This window comes from Daphnia pulicaria, chromosome 1 (genome assembly GCF_021234035.1).
Source record: "Daphnia pulicaria isolate SC F1-1A chromosome 1, SC_F0-13Bv2, whole genome shotgun sequence".
NCBI lineage: Eukaryota > Metazoa > Arthropoda > Branchiopoda > Diplostraca > Daphniidae > Daphnia > Daphnia pulicaria.
The window spans coordinates 32,653,292-32,672,864 of NC_060913.1; the positions used below are offsets into that span (position 1 = coordinate 32,653,292).

The 19,573-nt window shown below is 40.3% G+C and overlaps 2 long non-coding RNA genes across 2 annotated transcripts; one reads left to right on the forward strand and one right to left on the reverse strand.

Annotated features, from left to right (window-relative positions):
- Positions 1–4,869: 4,869 nt before the first annotated feature.
- Positions 4,870–19,263, forward strand: LOC124325526. The gene is made up of 3 exons (XR_006915429.1): positions 4,870–5,115; positions 16,698–16,707; positions 19,252–19,263. It is a non-coding gene; the product is annotated as an uncharacterized LOC124325526 (long non-coding RNA).
- Positions 11,623–12,451, reverse strand: LOC124325515. The gene is made up of 4 exons (XR_006915428.1): positions 12,345–12,451; positions 12,203–12,280; positions 11,945–12,124; positions 11,623–11,873 (listed from the first exon to the last, which is right to left on the reverse strand). It is a non-coding gene; the product is annotated as an uncharacterized LOC124325515 (long non-coding RNA).
- Positions 19,264–19,573: the final 310 nt, after the last annotated feature.

Below are 19,573 nucleotides of genomic sequence, written 5' to 3' on the forward strand. Positions count from 1 at the left end.
CACTCCGAGTCGAGTAGATGCTCTTCTTGCCCGTGACCAGGTGTTTGCACCCGTGCTGGCGAAGCGGACGTTGTAGAGTCCGTCTTTCTGGGATCCTGATAGATATTGGGACAGCATTTCAGTGGTGGGATGTAACTTCAGGGCAGCGTACACGTTCTTTGAAGCTTGAGATCTTGCTGCTGAGCGAACCACCTCGTCGTTGCTGTCCATGAGTTGGGGCGCTCTTGAGATTGTCCACACATCAGCGTCCTCAGTAAGCTGAGATGCACCGAGTCCCCCTGCTCTTCTGTCAGCGTAGAGGAAGTCAGAGTGTGCGTTGTGCGGTACGTTGGCAACGACTCTAAGGAAGTCAGCTCAGCTCCTGTCTAGTTCCGTGAGGAATAACTTTTCCACTCGTCCAGTTGCCAGGTGGTGGGAGACTGAAGGGACGAGATAGCTGCAAAAAACCTCAAGTTTTTGCCATGGAGCGAGGTCCGAGTCGATGACTTTGGTGAGATTACCCTGGAGGGAGGTGGCGGGGCGGAAGAGCAGACGGGATCCAATTGGTACGCCCAAGTACTTTTGTCACCATCGTTCTTATTGGCTCGCCGTCGATCTGTAGAGGTTGAGAGGTGTTCACTTTTCCCTTGGAAAAGGAGATAGCGGCACATTTAGCTCCATTAAATCGGAGACCGAGCGAGGTGACCGTAGATCACATGGCGTCCAGCGTCTTCTGAAGGAGCTCAGGTCGAGAGCCAACAAGGGAGATTTCGTCTGCGTAGGCTGTGACTTTGAGGTAGGCACTGAAGATAGGGAAGCCTTCGTTGGTTGGTCCTTTAGCGCATCGTATAAGAGGTTCGGCAGCCAGGTTAAAGATGATCGAGCTGAGGCCGTCGCCTTGCCGCACCCCGGATGTGGAAGCGATTAGGACGATGTCCTGTCCGACCACGAACTGGGAAATGTTGTTCTGGTAGATGTCTGCTAAAATTGACAGGCAGGCATATTGACGAAAAGTTCTTCCAAGAAGTCGCGTGGGAGGGAGCCGAAGGCATTGGCTAGGTCCAGCCAGCAGATGGTCAGGTTCCCTTTCAGGTGCTTGGCTTCGCCTATGGCCGTTTCAAGGAGCATGGAGTGCTCCTGTATTCCGTGAGCGCCTGGTAAGAAGCTCTTCTGCTCTGCAGACAGCCATCCGTTGTTGCTGGTGACAGTGCAGAGCCGGGACGCAATTACCCCAGAGAACAGCTTTTACACTGTCGAGAGGAGAGAAATTGGCCGGAAGTCGCCTTTCTTGTAGATTGGTATGGTGTGGGCAATTTTCCAGTCTGCTGGGGTGCCGAGGCGCCAGACAGCGTCGTAGAGAATTTCCAGCAGCTCAACATCTGGGTCTAGCTTTGAGATGTCGTGGTACTCGATACCGTCAGCTCCCGGCGCTGTGTTGGTGGCCCGTCTGATCTTGGCAGCAATCTCCTCTTTCGAGGGGGGAGAGCTTAGAGCAGAGAGTTCTTCTTGAGTTGGCTTGGTCCATTCGCATTGGTCGTATGCCTGGCGCGCTATGGCGATCTTGTCCGGAGGAGGGCGCGGGCAGGTGTATGTTCCCTTGAGGAATTCTGTTGTGGCCTCAACTGTACCAGTGTATGGCTGGGAGGTTTCACCGAGCATCTTCCTGGCGGCACGGTTCTGCCTGCTCGCGCCCTGCCTGCTCGCGTTGGAATTGTGGGCCTTGTTGGATTGGCGCTTGATTTTCTGCTGTTGTCTGGACTGCGTCCGACTTTGGGTCGAGGAATCTTCCACGGCTGATCGAGGTTGGCGGGGCTTGATGTTCTGCTTGCCTCTACTGTCGTCACCAGTGGATGTGAGCTTGTGCCAGTCAGCAGTGAGCAAGAATGTGACCTCTTTGAGCCCCTCAATGGATGCGACGGCTGATATTTTGGGCGCCCATCTGTCGCCTGGAAGCGGGTGTGTCGGTTACCACTGGGGTTGGAGCCGGATCGGAACGAGATGATGCGTCATTGCTGGCGCTGGAACCTTCAGAATGGGGTTCATCGGTGGCCACGAGAGAGTGTGTCGATAGGACCGGACTGTTGGTATCACCCCCGTTACTAAGGATGATTGGAGGAACGATGTCTTCGAGGTTTAGAATTGCCACGGATTGTGCTGGGTAGCAGCTTGGAGATGATGATCCGATGCTGGTGGTTGAGTCGGATGGATGGTCAGCCGATGGCAGTAGAGCTTCAGCTGGGTGGTCGTTGTCTTCGTCCTCAATTGGGTGCCTGTGGTGGTGGTGCATCGCCATTCCCTCTCCAAGGACCAGGCATTTCGAACAGTGCCAGAAACGGGTTGCATTGATTCCATTGTGATGAGTGTAGAGGTGGCTGATTATACCATCCGCCACACCGATTTCTTGTATTAAAAAAAATTTTTTCCTCTTTTGTTTACTTTTTTCGCGACCAAATCTTCAGAGAATCGGCCCGAGGGAAGAAAGGGAAGAAGAGGAAAGTATGGGTCATTTTCTTTTTTACATTTGTTTCCTACTTTCCTTTTCTCCCTTTTCTTCCCTCAGGCCGATTTTCTTAAGATTTTGTCGCGAAAAAAGTAATGATTATTATTATTATTAATAAGAATGCTAATTATTAAATTAATTTCAAATATACGTCACAATTAAACATTAAATTACTTACAACTTTGATCTCAACGTTTCAGCATGTTATACCCATTTTTACTATAGCCTGTAGACTGATTGACAATTAAAGCCCTTTTAAACCTTGTCATATGTTTGCTCTGTTGAATTTATCAAGTAGTTCCTGTAGGTGAAGAAAGGATATGACCATTTTTACTCTTTTTAGCTCTACGCCTGATCCGAAAAGGTCGCTTCATGATTATAAAGGTCTATGTCCACCCAATTTTGGATTACCATGGTATTTGTGTCATCTCTAGATACTGAAAAAATAGAGTAGATTTTATTTAAATGTGTTTTTCGGTGCCATTTTGATGGATAAAAGAGTGAAGTGGTATCTAGTTGATCAATAATTACGTTTGAAAAGAAATGGGCGAACGAGTTTGCTGTGTTATCAACCATCTCATCAGAATTAGTTGTTTTTAATGAAGTCCCCGAATTTGCAGGATTAGAAATTTCTGGCTCACTGTGTTCCCAAAACGATGTTGTGAGAAATATATGTGATATGCCTTCAGTCTCGGATCCCGTAGACATAGGTTGGAAATCTAGCTGCATTGTTTGAGATGGAATCAGTTCATTATCAACCATGTCAAAATAAGCAACCCCATATCCCATTTGAAAAGACGATTCCACGTTCATGATTTTATCTTGTATGCGCAATGCATCGTGCATCGTATCCTTCGTCTTCAAAGGGATACAAAAGTAACTGAAACAGAATATCTCAAATGTCTACTGTCCAAAAAACTAGCAAAATTTTATTTTTGTTGTTAGCAGCAGCAGCCAACTAATCAAGTATAGAGAAAAAACCAACATTGAACGTTTTGGCCACCGCTGCAACCGCGAAGGAGTGTTGCAATTGTCGTTTTTAGTTCTTCTTGAATCCCATTTTTGCGCATGAATGCAATTCTGCTACACTTCAGCTGAAGTGAAATGAAATGAAATTGACAACAAAATTATCTAAGCTGAAGACAATTCACGAAAATAGAAAGTACACATCACTTCAGCAGAAGTGAAGAAACTGTAGCAGAATTGACACAAAAATAAAATTTGTCCTTCTTGCTCAGTTCATCAATTTTTTCGGAAGACTCTCTTGTTGGTCAAAAATAAAAAAAAATTTCGAATAAACAAAAAGTTGCGGTTTCCGTTTTAATTTACTTTTTATCGAATAATATATGTTTGAAATTACCAGCAATATCAAAATTTTGCATCTTGTATCCTAAGTATTTGATAACTTATATTTTTTGATTGATTAAACCTTATATGTAGCGAAAACGACACCTGCTACCTTCGACACTGGCTACCCGGGGCTCGACACTGGCTACTCCGACACTGGCTACCCCACACTGGCTACCCATACGGACGACACTGGCTACCCCAAAACCGGCTACCCGACCCTGGCTACCCCCAATTTGCTACCCTTGGAAAGCGTTAGTTAAACAAAATACTCCTCTGGCCTTGTGGGTTGTGGCCGGCTGATTATTGGCAGTAACAAACAGTTCAAGTCTTTTGGCATATGTCTGCTTATTTTTTTATATGCTTCTTTCATACAATATACTTTGAATCAACCAAGTAAGTTAGAATTAAATTTGTCGTTTGGAATATTTTGATCTCCAGTACATTAAAATAGATTATAGAGTGTTGACTGTGAAGTCTTGGATAATTGACTGCGAATTCTCCAAAAATTTTTGTTCGCAGTAAATTATCCAAGACTTTTTTGTTCACAGTCAACACACTATAATAGATTTAAATGTAACAGAAACGACTAATATCTATTTCCTAACCTTTCTTTAGTTCACGAACTCTTCCATTTACGACTTAGGGCTACCCTTCTGGGAAATAACATTCATTAAAGGAAGAACTATTCATGGAAAACTTCGTTTTTTAAATAAACTATTTTACAACATCACAACCTTGAATTGATTAACCACAATTTTCAATGAAAAATATTTAAATGAAAACTAAGAAAAAAACAAGAAAACTTTTATTTAACACGACCATAATTTTTTAAAACTACAGGCTTTTTCCTTTTTAAATAACGAACCACCTCACACTACAGGCATTCCAATATACCCCAAATCCAAAATGAACACAGTGACAGCCGGTTCCAGTTAGCCTGGCTTAAAAATAATTGCATGTATCCATCACGAATTGAGTATGATTGGTATACTGGCATTTTTTTTTTTTTTTTTATAAAGGTGTATATTCGCCAAGGCGAATGTTACCTGTATATTGACATGAGTAAAATATGGGCAGGTACAACAATAAAACAACGAGGAGATAGGAAGAAATAAACAAACAAAGACAGAAGAAGGATAAAACAGAGCTAAGATAAAATGCAATCCAAAATAAATAAGCTGGTTGCCAGAGCGCAATGAAGCGTAAACAGGAGATAGGGGGCTCGGCGAGTATCAACTTTGCTAGCAGATTCACTTAAAAACACGAGTAGATTAGAATTAAAATAAGTGGGGCAATGTATACTGGCATACATTGGGTAATAACATCCGTCCATTGCCCGTTTGATTGTTTGAGAATTTGTTTCAGTTGGAATTTTGCCATTATGCATCTGCTCCATTGTTGACTGCCATGTGAATCAAATCATTTATCCACTTACCATGTCACTAAAGCATGTTTTCCACCTACATTCATCGGATGAATGACCAAGTTATATGGGGTAAGTATAAATCTTTTAGAACTTTAAGAAGTACAGTAAGAGTCCAGGTAGAGTGAGAGGCTTGATTAGTATGAATTTCTACAAAGTGGGGAGCAAAGTAAACCTTGTAAACGAGAAGGAAACCATCTTTCTTGACTATCTAGATGTCCAGAACGCACTAACAGAAAAAAGGAAACTTTGCATCGTGCGGGATTTATACAAACATCAAGTCAAATTACTAAATGACCAGTCTGCTGAAGTACTGGCCAAAACCACTAAGCAGACTCCAGATAAAATGAAATTGTCTCCCGCGCTTGCCTTCATTGAAAGCAAACGACTACAATTAGCAATGGCGAAGGGGTTACTCAAACAGTAAAAATGACCTCGAGTTTTTTTATTTGATTTTGAACTGTTTTTGTGTTTAAGTCTCCTTCAGTCAAAAGAAACTGGACAAAATCTCCTTCAGGCTTGAAAAAACAACCGCTTAACTCGGCGTTCGTCATTGCAGAGTTTCCGCCGAAACCAGCTTGTACAAACTTTTTTTAATAAAATATTTTTAAAGTCAGATTTTGATAGAAACATGCCTTGCCCGGTTAAAGGAGCTGGAAAAAAAAACAAATAAAGATGCAAGAGATGAAAAATAAGACGTTATATCGCAAACAAGACAAAGGAAAATGCAATTAAAAAGAAAACACCTTTTGCAGTTGCTCAAGGTGGATCACCGCTTCTTGAGAAGGCATCGGGTGTTGTTAGATGCAAGAATCTCCATAAAAACCTTGCTATGCTTCAACAACGATTTGGCTGTAAAGCTAAGATGCAAGGTTTTTCTCGAAAAACAATCGTTGTTTCTTGAATATCAAAATGTGCAGAACACACTAAAAGCAAAGAAAAGAGTACTTAGTATCATAAAGCGCCAGTGCGATCTCTACAAAAACCAAGTGAGATTACTTAACGACCAGTCTACTGAATTGCGGGCCAAAACCACTAGGAAGACTTCTGCACTGAAATCGCTGCCCGTGGGTGCCTTCAATGCGACACAACGACTCCAACTGGCGATGGCAAAAAGGTTATTTAAACAATAAAAATAATTACCTTGAGTTTTTTATTTTATTTTAACTGTTTTTGTGTTTAGGTCTCCTTTAGTCAAAAGAAAACCTGGAATAAAACGACAAAGGCTCAATTCGTTCGTCATTACGGAATTTCCCCCAAAATCAGCTTTTGTAGACACAATTGTTTCCCTTTATTTCCAAAACGTAATCAACTTTTATTATCCCAGTACTGTTCAAGGCTGAGCCAGCCTCCTCCCCACCATTGTCATAAACACCGCTGATTCAGCTAAACATTTAATGTAAAACAATTGGCGTCTTGCTATTCCTCGAAAGGATTGAAATCTTTACGAAAATTATTATTTGTGCGAAAAGCATTTTCTGATGGAAGATGTTATTGTAAGAAATAGATTTTGTAATTCAGACAAGGATGATATTTCCTGTCTTCTCCTTCACTCTTCCCCTACTTAAACTGTCCAGCTTGTAGGTTGATAATCTCTTCCATTCGTGAAAAAACCTCTGAACAAAACTCCTTACGGTTCTTCCTCTCGTAACCGACTCCCTTATTTTCTCCTTGGCTCTTCCCAAAAAATTCAAGACTAAAAATCTCACTTGAGAGTCAACAATGGCTATCTGAAATCGTGAGTGGGTAAAATCACTGTCTGGCGTGAACGAACGCTCACCAAAATCGCTTCGGCTTTAGAGAATTCTCGAGTTGTGCTTCTGGGTCTCTCATTGAAGACACCGAGCATCTTTTATTCTTCTCTTCCCACTACTTCACTTCTGCTTGTAGGAGCTGTGATTTCTCCTGGACGCCCAATTTAAGTTCAATTTTTTAGCGAACCTATCTGTTTTGAAGTAAAGTGCGCCTTCATACACCAGTCGAAGCGGCGCCACTTGGGCTAGAGATTATAGCGCCGTATTGCTCCATGCAGTAAGCTATGCTTGTTTTCTCCCTCTGTATTCTATATTTTCTAGGCCCTAGGTCTCTCTTATAGGCTGTCACTAGAAGCCACTGTGCAGACTTCTCCTGTTGGGTCTTTCCAGCTTCCCTCCTTTACTTGCCAATTGAGACTGAGCGATCGCCGCTTTTTATATTTATGCTAGCTTCTTGACTTCAACTCCTCTCCTCAGTCAGCAGTGATTTTATTTTACCCGCTGCAACTGTGTTCCCTCGCCCTCCAAATGGTGAAGGCTGTATCGGCGGCCGTCCGTTGACGTCCTTGAAGGTTAAAGCCGGGTAGACTCCGTAGACAAAACCGATGTTCTGATTCTTAAAGCCAGCTGGAGTCGGCTGGTGCAGCAGTTTGCTCACCCAGCGTGCTTAAAGGCCCAATTTTCTTCCTATTCTCATGTTTATCTCTGTAAATTGTCTGTATCGTCTCCGTCAAATACATTTGGGAAGTATTCTGCAAATAATTGTGCCCAGTAAATCTAAAAACATATCTTTTACGTCTTATTTTTTGAATGGTTTTATGGCGGGGATAAAAATCATTCTTTATCTAAAATAGCTTGTTGCCTTTTGCTAGTTGCTTCGTTACTTAAGCATAAGTTTTTGCAAGAATAAATAGTAGCCTGTAGCCTGCGTAAATTTTTATTGAACCAGAGCTAAAGTAACTTTGGTAACTTCACATAAGGGTAGAACCATCTTCTATCCCCACTTGGTGGGGCATCCGTTGTGGAATTATGAATCAGGGTCATCTATTGTGACAATTCTGACTAAAGTTCCTCTACCAATTGCCTTTAAAATTGTTCGGTGAAGAAGGTACATGACTGAACTGTTTTTTTTCTCCAATTTGTTGATTTGCTAGCATTCTGTTGACATTATTCATTTGTTGAAATTCATGATGAGGGACAGAAAGAAAAGATGCAAAGATGCATCTGTCTGCAGATGCTCTATTATGTTTTTTCAAGAAAGGAAAGATGCAAAGATGCATATGTCTGAAGATGCTCCAATTTGTTTTTCTAAGAAAGGAAAGATGCAAATACTCCCTTGTCAAGTCCAAGTTCCAAAAAAACAAGCAAGAATGCTCTAATAAAGCATTTATTGCTTCAAGTTCATGAAGCATGGCCTAGACTGAATAGACCACCCCTCTTTCCTCGTTGAAGAGGAAATTTATCCATCCTTCGTCTATATTTGCCTTGATTAAAAAAATTGCCTGAAAAAAGTAATATCCTGTGACTCTTGTCTAATTCTCCAAATGCTTCCTTTCCTTCTGCCATATTCTAAAACAAAAAATTATGCTGGTAAACAAACAAGGGTTCAGGGAATAGATGCATGGTTTGTCGTATCTACCTGTAAATGCTGACTTTGAGAAACGAATCAGTTTTTTCAACGAATTAAATAACTTTGGAATTTAAATCGTTTCGCTAGGATAACTTTAGTTGAATGGATTTCCAGTCAAGATCTAGACTGACCTTTGGAGTCTTGTCGCAACTTCAGATTAGAGGAAAAGATTGACGGTAAGAATAATGCCGTGGAAAGTCTGGATTTCATTGTAGTTTTTGAGTCACGAAGGTGTGATCAACTAAACTTCATTTTCATCAATGTGACAATGTGACAATTGATCGACTAAAACCATCAGGAAAGATCTCCCGGAGAGAACAGCACCACCTTATCAACGACCTTAAGAACATTTACCCACACAATGACGAAAAAAATTGAACTCTGCTGATGAAGTGGTTGAGTTTTTATGGTACTGCGATTTATATTTATATGCTGCGAAGGTGAAACATTGCAGATATTGGATACTCCTTTTTTTGTTGTTGTGCCACGGTAAGAATCCGATGACTCTCTCTTGACCAATTCTCCTTGTCGGTTGGGTGTTTAATTTTTTTTATGTGACGTTTTTGTGGTTATTTAGCTATTGATGTTGCTATATTTTGTTTAACGTCCATTTTTTCCCATGGTCTTTAAAGCAACGCCGGAAATATTAACTTTAAAAGAAAAAGATTACTAGAATTAGAGGAAAATTCGTATTGTATTTTATCTTTTAGCTGAAACTCTTCTCGAAGCAGAAGGATAAGAGAAAGAACTAGTGAATGAAGCAACACAAAAACTGATTTTCGTAATTTTTGAATTGCATATCATTTGAGAGGAAGGAAGAATTTTGTATGCACGTGTCAATAAAATCCAGAGCCTCTAATTCTTCCAGAGATCGATATTTTGTTGACATGAACGAGATCTCTTAGTTGCCATTTATAATAATAAATGGTTTTGTACGAATAATAATAATTTTTTAAATTGAAACAACCGTTCAATTTGACTTGCTCGGAAAGAACGCATAGGGGTTCAACTTGGAGATATATAAAAGAAAAGGAATAGTCACTCCATCACTCTTTGAAATGGACCAATCGTGATAAGGTATGGGAGTATTTTCTGTACTGGTTTTCATCGTGGATTGTCGGGGTAAGATTAGGTTTTCTTCTGACTATATTATATAATGGCCAAACAATTAATCTTCAGAAAAGAAATTGATCTCCCGTTGCCTTATTCCCGCTTCTCCTTAAAGACCATAAAAGCCATAACGGAATTTAACAACTGGTTGAAATCGGACGAAAATTTGCAACAAATATTTGTACGATATTATTTGATTTGGATTTGAGATTATACTTATTCTTCTTTTTTTATAGGTCATGAAGTGCCATCATGTTTGCGGAATCGTTACCCATAAAAATAATATTCGATTTAAAAAAAAATGCTCGATCGTTTCTTTAAAAAAAATAATATGTGAAGTCTGTGTGATATCCACCTTCTTCCTTCAAGCCAACACCTTTCTATGATGGTTAATAATTAATGATTAATAAAAACTTTTTTTGGTTTGCGTACAGAAATTTGGCTTTTTTATTATCTGTTGATCTGTAAAGCTGTAAGTTACAGTTTTCTTTGTTTTATTTTTCGAAACAATCATATTTAATGAAAATTTAAGGATTTAAACATGGTAAATTCAGCAGCTAGTAGCAGCAACAGCTATCTCGAACTAGTAGAATCATCCTAATCGACATTCACTTGTTTCTACTTGAAATATCAAAAAATCTCAACCAATGAATCAAAAACAATATTTAAACCGACAGTGAAATAACTTATTTGGTTTGGACAAGTAAATCTCCAAATGAGCACCATAATGATGACGTCTATTGAGACTGTCCACATCGCCCAGCATGAATCTTAGTGAAGAAATACGAGGAAGTTGATCTAATAGGTATTGTGTTCAAGAATTACAAAATTCCTCTCAAACTAATTATTTTTGTTTCAGGTAAATTGGTCCGTGGTGATTTGTTTGATAACAGCGAATGCGTTGAAAGAGCCTTAAGTAAATGATTCACGCACAGTGTTGGAGTCGTTTCTGGATTCAAATCTCGAACATGTCTTGAACAAATTCGACTTTATTTGGAATTTGATGTAAGTATAAAGTCGATTTTGAATGTCAATATCAACAAAAATTTGTAAGAACTAGTAATATTTTTAATTTTTAACATTAAACCAAATTTCAGAGCGTGAGGTACAGATTTGGCCAATATTGGTATTAAATTCTCAGAAAAAAATTTTTAGTGACAGGTGTTATGTGGTGGTTAGTTATATGTGATTTCTAGATCACAATTGTATTGTTGACGACAACTTGAGTCATCATGAGAGAAAACTGAGTGAAAAAGGCACGAAGGGGAAACCTTATCGCAACTGGTACGCGAGCCGAATGACCCCTCTCAGCCTTTTTTATGGCTAAGAGATTTCATGACGACAAACAATCGTGTCGTCTGCTCAACGTGACTCGTGTTCGTGCATATGACTGTGTCTGTCACTTTTTTTGTTAATGTAGATGTAAACAAGCAGAAGACAACTGTCACAACAAACTATCATAACAACCGACTTCAAAATGGAAGTCCACTGACTGTTTTTTCCTCCAAACTGGCAATCTAGGTCATCTAGTACAATTTCCCCAAAGGGGTTCGTAAAGTAAACAACTTTTTTTCGTTTTGCGGCATTGCCAGATTTAAGAAAATCTAATTGTAGTGGGAAAACAAAGTATAAAAACAATAGGGAATTTTTTTATTTTGCTTGACGGAAAAACGGCGACGCATCGCAGAAGACTTTATCTTTAACAGATTCTTTAATAAACTTGATTTTACAACACAATTTTCAAAGAAAATTATTACTTTATTATTTGTTGTTTTTCTTAAATTTTGTTTTTCTCATCACCAAACACAGCACATGTTTCTTTTTCTAAAAAAAATAACAACGCCTGGTAAGAATATTACAAAAATTATTGTTTGTATTGCTTGAGAACTTGTAAAAACTTAAATTAAAGCGCAATTTCATCACAATGAAACAACATAAGAAATTAGGAAATTCCAATGTTGCTTACTTGAACTAAGAATCGCGTTAGTTGTTTTCTTGAAAAGATGAAAGATTACATCTCAGGAAATAGTCTAGTTGAGTTCTTTAATCTAGAATTTGAAGTTTCTGCAAATGTCCAGCTTTGAACGCCATGGTCGATGGCCTGTGACTTGCTAGACTGAGATAAACCTATAAGAAAACAATTAAGTAATAACATAATTCAGCATAAAGTCCAAACAGAAACAGAGAGTTGAATATACCATCTTTCGTGTATTGGACAGATTGCTTCTGTGCGATTGGTATAAATTGACTGGCAACAACTGGTTTTGAAACCGATAATGTTGTTGAATGAGAAGCAGAGACATCTTAAGATTGTGATGGAGCTGATTTAATTTAGTGAGAGCCCGGCGAAACTATTGTGGCTCTAACTCCTGCACCTGCTAGCATAAAAAAAAAATGATTGCAAGAAAATACATTAGCAAAATAATTAAAAACAATCAATTCGATTAGTCAATTACCAATCTCATATTTTAAAAATGCTCTGGCTTCAATTTTACTTCTCACACTTTTCGCAAAACTTTGAATGAACGTTGGCTCTGCATAAAAAAATCAAAAATCAATTGAAAGAATGACGAAAAATTATATTCACACAATTATTACCTGTTTGAATTAAATGCTGTACATTCTTATTTATTGGAAACGAAAATCCCTCCTAATCAATTGATACTAAAAAAATTGGCAGTTCGGAAATTTTTCTAACGCCATGACGTTCGTAAATTTTCGACTGCTAAACGAGTGTGACAAAATGTCAAAAAGAGAATTTTATTTGATTTGTTGGCTACAGCGCTGCCATATCGCCTTAGCAGAAATTGTAGTTCGCATCACTTCTTTCTCGTGAAAAATGAAACAGAGACAAAGGTCTGGTGTTTATTGCTAGAAAACTATCCTCTGTATTTGCTAAGAAACATTGTCGCGTGAAATTTGGCAACGTTGATTGGGTGGTTTCCAAGTCGTTCACTTAACGAACCCCTGATTTATTGTTTTCCTCCGTTTAGCAGTTGTAAAACTTGGTAGTGTTTGGTTTAAGTGGTTGTGCAGGCGATAAACCCCGCTTCCAACCTTCTGTTTGTTTATCAACACATATTCTTTGTTTACTAACACACAATGTTTCTAACTCAAATTTGTTTGTTTACCAACATTAATTTTTGTTTCAAACTGTGACAAAAGGAAGGGAAAGATTTGAATAATTCGACAAGAGTCGGAAGTTATTTTCCATTTATTTATAATTGTTGTTTTTTATGATTCGTTTTTCAGGAGAATGAAGGCAATAACATACAAAGTGGAGATAGATTCACTCTCCATTAAGAAACAAGTTTATCCAACAGGTATTGTATTAAAATAATAATTATACTACACTCAAAACTAACTATTTTTGTTACAAGTAAATTGACACGTGGGGATCTGGGGAATGCAACTGTGAAGGCTTTGAAAGAGTTTATTGAAAAGGATTCGCACACAGTGTTGCAGCAGTTTCTAGATTTTAATCTGAAACATGTAATACAAATTTAATTTAATGTAATTTAATGTCATATAATGTAATGTAATGTCATATAATGAAATGTATATGGAATTTAATGTAAGTAAAAAATCTGTGTTGACTTTCAACGTAATCACATATTATAATTTAAAATCATTGATGAATTTATTTCAACATTAGACAAAATGTCAGAGCAATTGGTACCCATGCTGGCAAATTTACGTTGCCAGGATGAACTGTATATGCCCTGGTCGAACGGAGGGATATCCCATTGGATTGTCGTCGTACGCGAGACATCCAAATGTCGCGCTGTAGGATGTCCCAAGGTTGGCTCATGGAAGTCACTAAACGGGTTTATTTTTTTTTTGGGGGGGGGGGGGAGGGGAGGATGTATGCGTAGCAGGTGACAGTCACCCATCTCATACATTCATTTACCGCAACTTCATCTGCTGTTACATGGAAACAGGCTACAGCGATATTTTGAAGAAATAATTCTAAATATGAATGTAATTCTATAAATCCTCTAGTTCTTAACTTAAGATTCAATAATTACAACATTTTTGGGGTGCTCGAAGCTTAAATATAACTTTATTTTTAGGAAATTCACATTTTTTAATTCTTTTTTTCCACAAAATTACACATAAATGGTCATGATTAATTATACCGTGGTGGCCATGGCTGAAAATAAATGAAAAATGAAATTTTTCGGAAAACAGGAATTTAAAATGTGACTTTCGTAAAATGGCAACGCATGTGGCCAAGGTAAAGGCAGCTGAGGGTAGGTAGGTGTCCCAGGGTGAATCACAGCTCCCTGGCCATCACTGTAGAAGGCTATAGTCACTCCTCTCTTCTGGCAGTGCTTCTCTCGTACACAGTGTTGAAGATCGTCAGATCACTAAATATTTCTGCTCTGCAGTCTACACGTTGTAGCTTTAGAGGTGATAAATCGATGAAGAATAATAGAGAATAGAAGGGATTCCTATACTTTGGCATCGCCAATGCCAGCTGATGTAACATTCTTGCTGACGAAGTTTTCGGAGATCCTTGTCGCACCTGATGACTAAATTGACCAATCTCTCACTTTCATTGCTTTTTTCCTGATGATATGAAAATTGACTCCACTCCTGAAAAAGACTCAACTCCTAGTCTGATCTAAACAGTGATGTGTTAAGCAAATACTGACCTGTGTCCAACCTGTCATTTTTGTCAAAATTATTGAGCGCGCTGTCGCCAAACAGCTGCATGCCCATCTTGAGACAGAGACCGAGTCTCTCCACATTCCTTGGCAATCAGCTAAAATAGATCAAATATCTATAGACCGTCTCACTCCACAGAGACACACTACTTGAAAGTTGTGAATGATATAATTTTCTCTTTCGATGAAAAATTTGGTTGTGTATGTGAACGGTTAAATATTGTTATTTTCTACCGAGGATGCATTTGAAATTGACGTTTTCTTTCAAGGGCGAGTCCAAATCGTCGTCTGTGCAAAACTTGACATTTTTTGCTGTTGCTAATGCTGGAATTTCCTCCTTGATCATGTTAAACAAATATTCGTGACATGAATGTTTTCCTTGAGTGGATTAAGCAGGCCAATCCCATAGTCGAAATGGGGTTTTTGGGAAGATCTTCAAATACAACATGTCTGAACGTAACCCAAGTCACATAATAATTTACCATGTCAAATGTTGTGTCGACCTCTACTATAACTGCAGGCAGATCAGTCCTGTTCAGGAGTCTTAAAAATTCATCCGCCATGTCCATTAAAATAAATATATAACGTATGTTACAAGTAACACAGATAAGACGTGTAATGCATTTAACGTTTATATTAATGATGTAATAGCTGATAACTAGTTGTGGGACTCGTCACATTATATATGTGAAAGAAATCTATATTTACTGAAGTGCATAGAAGCATAGTTGATTTCGGGAAACAGTTCAAACTTCCGCATGAAACCTGTTTCTATACCGACTTCGTATGCGTTGTATTGTGCGTCCTGGCTCATTTTGCTGACTTCTCTTTCGACACGTTGTGCACTCTTTACGGTGCTTGATTTGCTCAATATCCCTTTGAGCCTGTACTGCTTGCTTCTTCATGTTTGGTCCAACATTTTCAACGATGTCCCCATAGACCTCTGATGGCTGATCGTATTTTCGCTCCTTTGGCGATACGGCGATACACCGATGGCGTAGTTCTGTAGAACGGCTTTTCGGTTTTTAAGGTCGTTTCACGTTTCCGTTGGAATACTATGGATTGGTTACACTTTCGTCATCATCGTATACTACTAGAACCTGATTTGAATAATCTTGATGTCTAAAAGCCGTTTTAATGCATTTAAAAATTTCATCGCACCATCATTACCCGGATCTCCACAATTTTCTCCGAAGAAAAACGGATCCACCAGTCCTGGATGAACCTGCAGTCCTTCCCCATTTACCCGGCACGTTAGTCAATTAGATCCGTGCGGTAGCCGGGAACGATGGAGATTATTCCGCGCTAATTTCAGCGATCTAGTCCGGCTTCCCCAGCAGTCGAGATCAGACCCCCGCTCCAGTGGGAATTTATTGGGGCATCCGACACAAACTATCCGTGGACCAGGATATTGTGTTATTCGGAAAACGAATTGTGATACCCTAAGCGACCCGCAGGAACATACTCAAGAATCTCCACGTGGCCAATAAAAGAATCGTGCGAACGAACAGGCGGGCCCAGCAGACCGTGTACTGGCCGGGTATTACCAACGAAATCACGACGTTCCACGCCACCTGCTCTGCGTGCCAGGAACGTGTGCCGAGCAACCAGTAGGAGCCCATGATGAGCGACCTTCTGCAAATGCACGTGTTTGAAGATGTTTCAGCAGACCTGTTCCAGTCCAGCCAGCTGCACGCGCTTGTCTACGCTGACGGATTCTCGGGATGACCGGTAAATCACAGGTGGAAGCGGGACCCTTCTGCGCGGGAAGTGTGCATGTCGTTATCGACAATTTTGTCGAAGTCGGCGTCCCAGTGCGCTTTCGATCTGACAACGGGCCTCAATTTGACGCTGGCGTTTTCCGAGCTGCCATGAACCGATGGGGCGTCGCCGTCAGGAACTTTACGCCGAATTACAGCCAAAGCAACATCCACGTAGAAGCGGCCGTTAAGGCCGCGAAAGAATTGGTCGAAAAAATCAACCCATCCGGGGACCTGGAAACGGAGGAGTTTAAGCAGGGGCTCCTGGAATTTCGGAATACTCCAAAGGAAAATGGCCTTTCGCCCGCTCAAATGGTGTTGAGACACCAGCTCCGCTTAATCGTCCCCGCCCATCGCTCGGCGTACGTGACGTGTTGGAAATCCGTCATAGATGCGAGAGATCGTCAGGCGGTCGCCAATTCAGACTCCAAAACGCGCTATGATCTGGATTCCCGCGGCCTTAACCCCTGACATATTGGCACCAACGTACGCGTGCAGGACCCTAAATCTAAATTGTGGAGCCATGTAGGCGTAGTCGTGGCGATCGGGTGCTATCACGCATACCACGTGAAATTTGCAAGCGGCAGCGTGTTATGGAGAAACCAGCGTTTCCTGCGTCGCCTGGTGAATACGGACGATGGCGAAGACGACCACGACGGAATTCCGGATCAGGCGTTCGACAATGGAGGTGACGGGAATAAAGGTGCGTCGCATGCCACGGAAGAGTCGGGCGACGATGAAACGGCCGTGCGCACCGACAAAAAGAGCGCCGCTCCCCGTGCCAATCCTCATGCCCAGCGCCGTAGCGTGTGTCGTCGGACCCTGAAAGTCATTGTGTCGATTTAACCTGTGTGTCATCTCTGTATACGGGATAAATTCCATGTTCTTCAGTTTACGTGTGTTCTTTTTTTTTTCTTGTTTTGTTTCCATTCTGGGAAAATGGGCGTGGAGTTTTCGTCGGCTGTGCCGCCTATTTGTGCGCTTTTGCTTTAAATTTGTCTTGTGTGTGTAAAAGCTGTCACGACCTATTTGGGCAATCTTTTCCTATGGCGTGACAGCTTGGGGAGAGTTGTTGTGTTATCGTAACCTTCTTACCGTGAGCGCTAGATGTCGTGTGGCTCGCAAGCGTTGGGACTTCGAGGCAGCGAGCTGGTCGTAAGCTTTGTTTCTCGTCTCTCGATTCTAATACAATTAGTTAACCGGAGATCGTTTCGTAGGCTCACTAATCTAACAATTGATTAAAAAAAAGTAAAATGATCATTTCATTTCAGATTTCTGAATTGTATTACATCGTCCATGATTATAAATTACATTTCCGGTTAAAAATTACTGCTCTTCAATAGCCTCTTCCAGGTCTTTTACGAGCTTGTGATAACCTTGGAGCCATTTGGTTGTATTATGAGAAATTTTTTTACTGAACTAATTCGTAATATTCCCTTTCACAACTGATGATAGTTTATCTTTTCTACATTGCATTGTAGGATACATGTTCTTCATCGTTTCTAAAATATAAAATAATTTGAATTAAATGTTTTAGAATTACGAATTATTTTTTATTACCTCTTATCTCCTGCAGTTACTTTGGATCCATATATAATCCATCGCTTGACGCCAATCGTTTGAAAAGAGCCAAAAGAGACCACGACTGGCTCATCGTTATTCTGGCGTCCAGCAATGGAAAAATTAATCGGGCAAATTATTGACTGCGGGAGTTGATAACTTACAAATCTGAACAGTGAACTTGATCAGTTATTTAAAGACGGATGGATTGCCATCAATTACCGGGAAATAGTCGCACTGGTTTTCTTTTTGCGACCGATGTAATAGAGAATCGATTTCACAATCACAATGTCGAAGGACTCTGCTGTTTATATTCTGGACTCAAGTTCAATCGAATTTGCCGACCAACCGCTTGATCGAGTTGAAGTGCAACAATCGATAATCTCTGCGATGCATCATTTCTGGGACATTAGCCGGTGAAGGTAGACGCCAGTCTTACAGGCGCCGGAATTTAGAACCTGTGGAATGACAACTATAACTCGAAAGACGGTTGGCTTTTGTCAGATAAATCAATACTTAATTCTTATGATTGTTTTCAATGGATGGGTCTTGCGCGATGAGCAGAAAACGGCCCTGCTTAAACGTCTTGATCCATATTGAGTCGATGTTTGCACATGAGCTGATTCGACATGGACTGGGTAATGCAGTTCACGTTTTCTCTTATTTATTTTCTATTCCTTCTTTGGGCCGACAGCGACTGTAGAGCGTGACGGGAGACGAGCTGGAAGCTCTGAGCTCGACGCTACGTCCAACGTCTTTGGTTCAATTGGGACGGCGACCAAGAGACCAGTTACATCCTCACATCATCAGCAACAGCAACAACACGATTCATCACAACGAAGCAGCGATGAGTGGATCGCAGTTCCTGCCGTTACTGACAGCTTTCGCCAGCACCAGGCAAGTTTCCTCTCTTTTTGATCAAAATACGATTTACCTAGAAGCGACGGCGACGGCTAATCAGATGATGAGCTTTTCTGTTTTAGTCCAGAAAAGATGGGCCAATTAACTTATAGAGTAACTCTCTCTCTTTCTCTCCCCAATCCTGCTCCTGCTCTGGTATTATTCCTGGGCGCATCTCAAAACCAAGCTCAAAACAATAGGGATCTTAATTTGGAGATTGGCAGCAAAGGCGAGCTGATTGCGCGATCAAAACTCAGCTGGGAAACTCAGCCGTTCAACCTGCACTCGCAATACTACATGGTCTTTGGTAGGAGTTTCATCATCAAAATCCTCTTCTCCCCCCCCCCCCTTCCAGCCTCGCTACACATCTATTTTTTTTCTTCTAGCTCCATCAGACGATCATTTTTATATCCATGCCGGATGGCAGTCGAGTGTAGTAGTAGTAGGGTTGAGGGTACGTTGTTGCCCGGGGTTTCACGTGGCAATAGATAACGAGTTGATGCTCCTTGCTAGAGTTTTTATCTTGAGCTAGATGTGCTCCTTCTATCCGATTCGTTCCTTTTCTTCCAGTTATTACACGACCTCCTCTGATCCTGGCGAAGGAAGAAAAAAAAGAAGAAAGAAGAAGAAAAAGTTTGAATTCTTTTTTTCAAAAGTTTTTGCAAAACAAAAGGATTTCTTCTTTCTTTTTTGCTACTTTTTGTTTTTATTTTTATTTTAAAGGGAAACACAAAATAAAGTTGAAACATTTTTCAAGTCACTTCCTTTTCGGTTTTCTTGCGAATTTCCATAAAGTCAAAGTTGTAGAGTTTTTCCAAGAGCTTACATACTGCCTGTTCTGGGTGTGGGTATTTGTCCATAATTGCCTTCTTGACACTCTCCTTTATTGGAAAGCTTCCATAACAAATCATATCATACATAACTTATGAGTACGGAA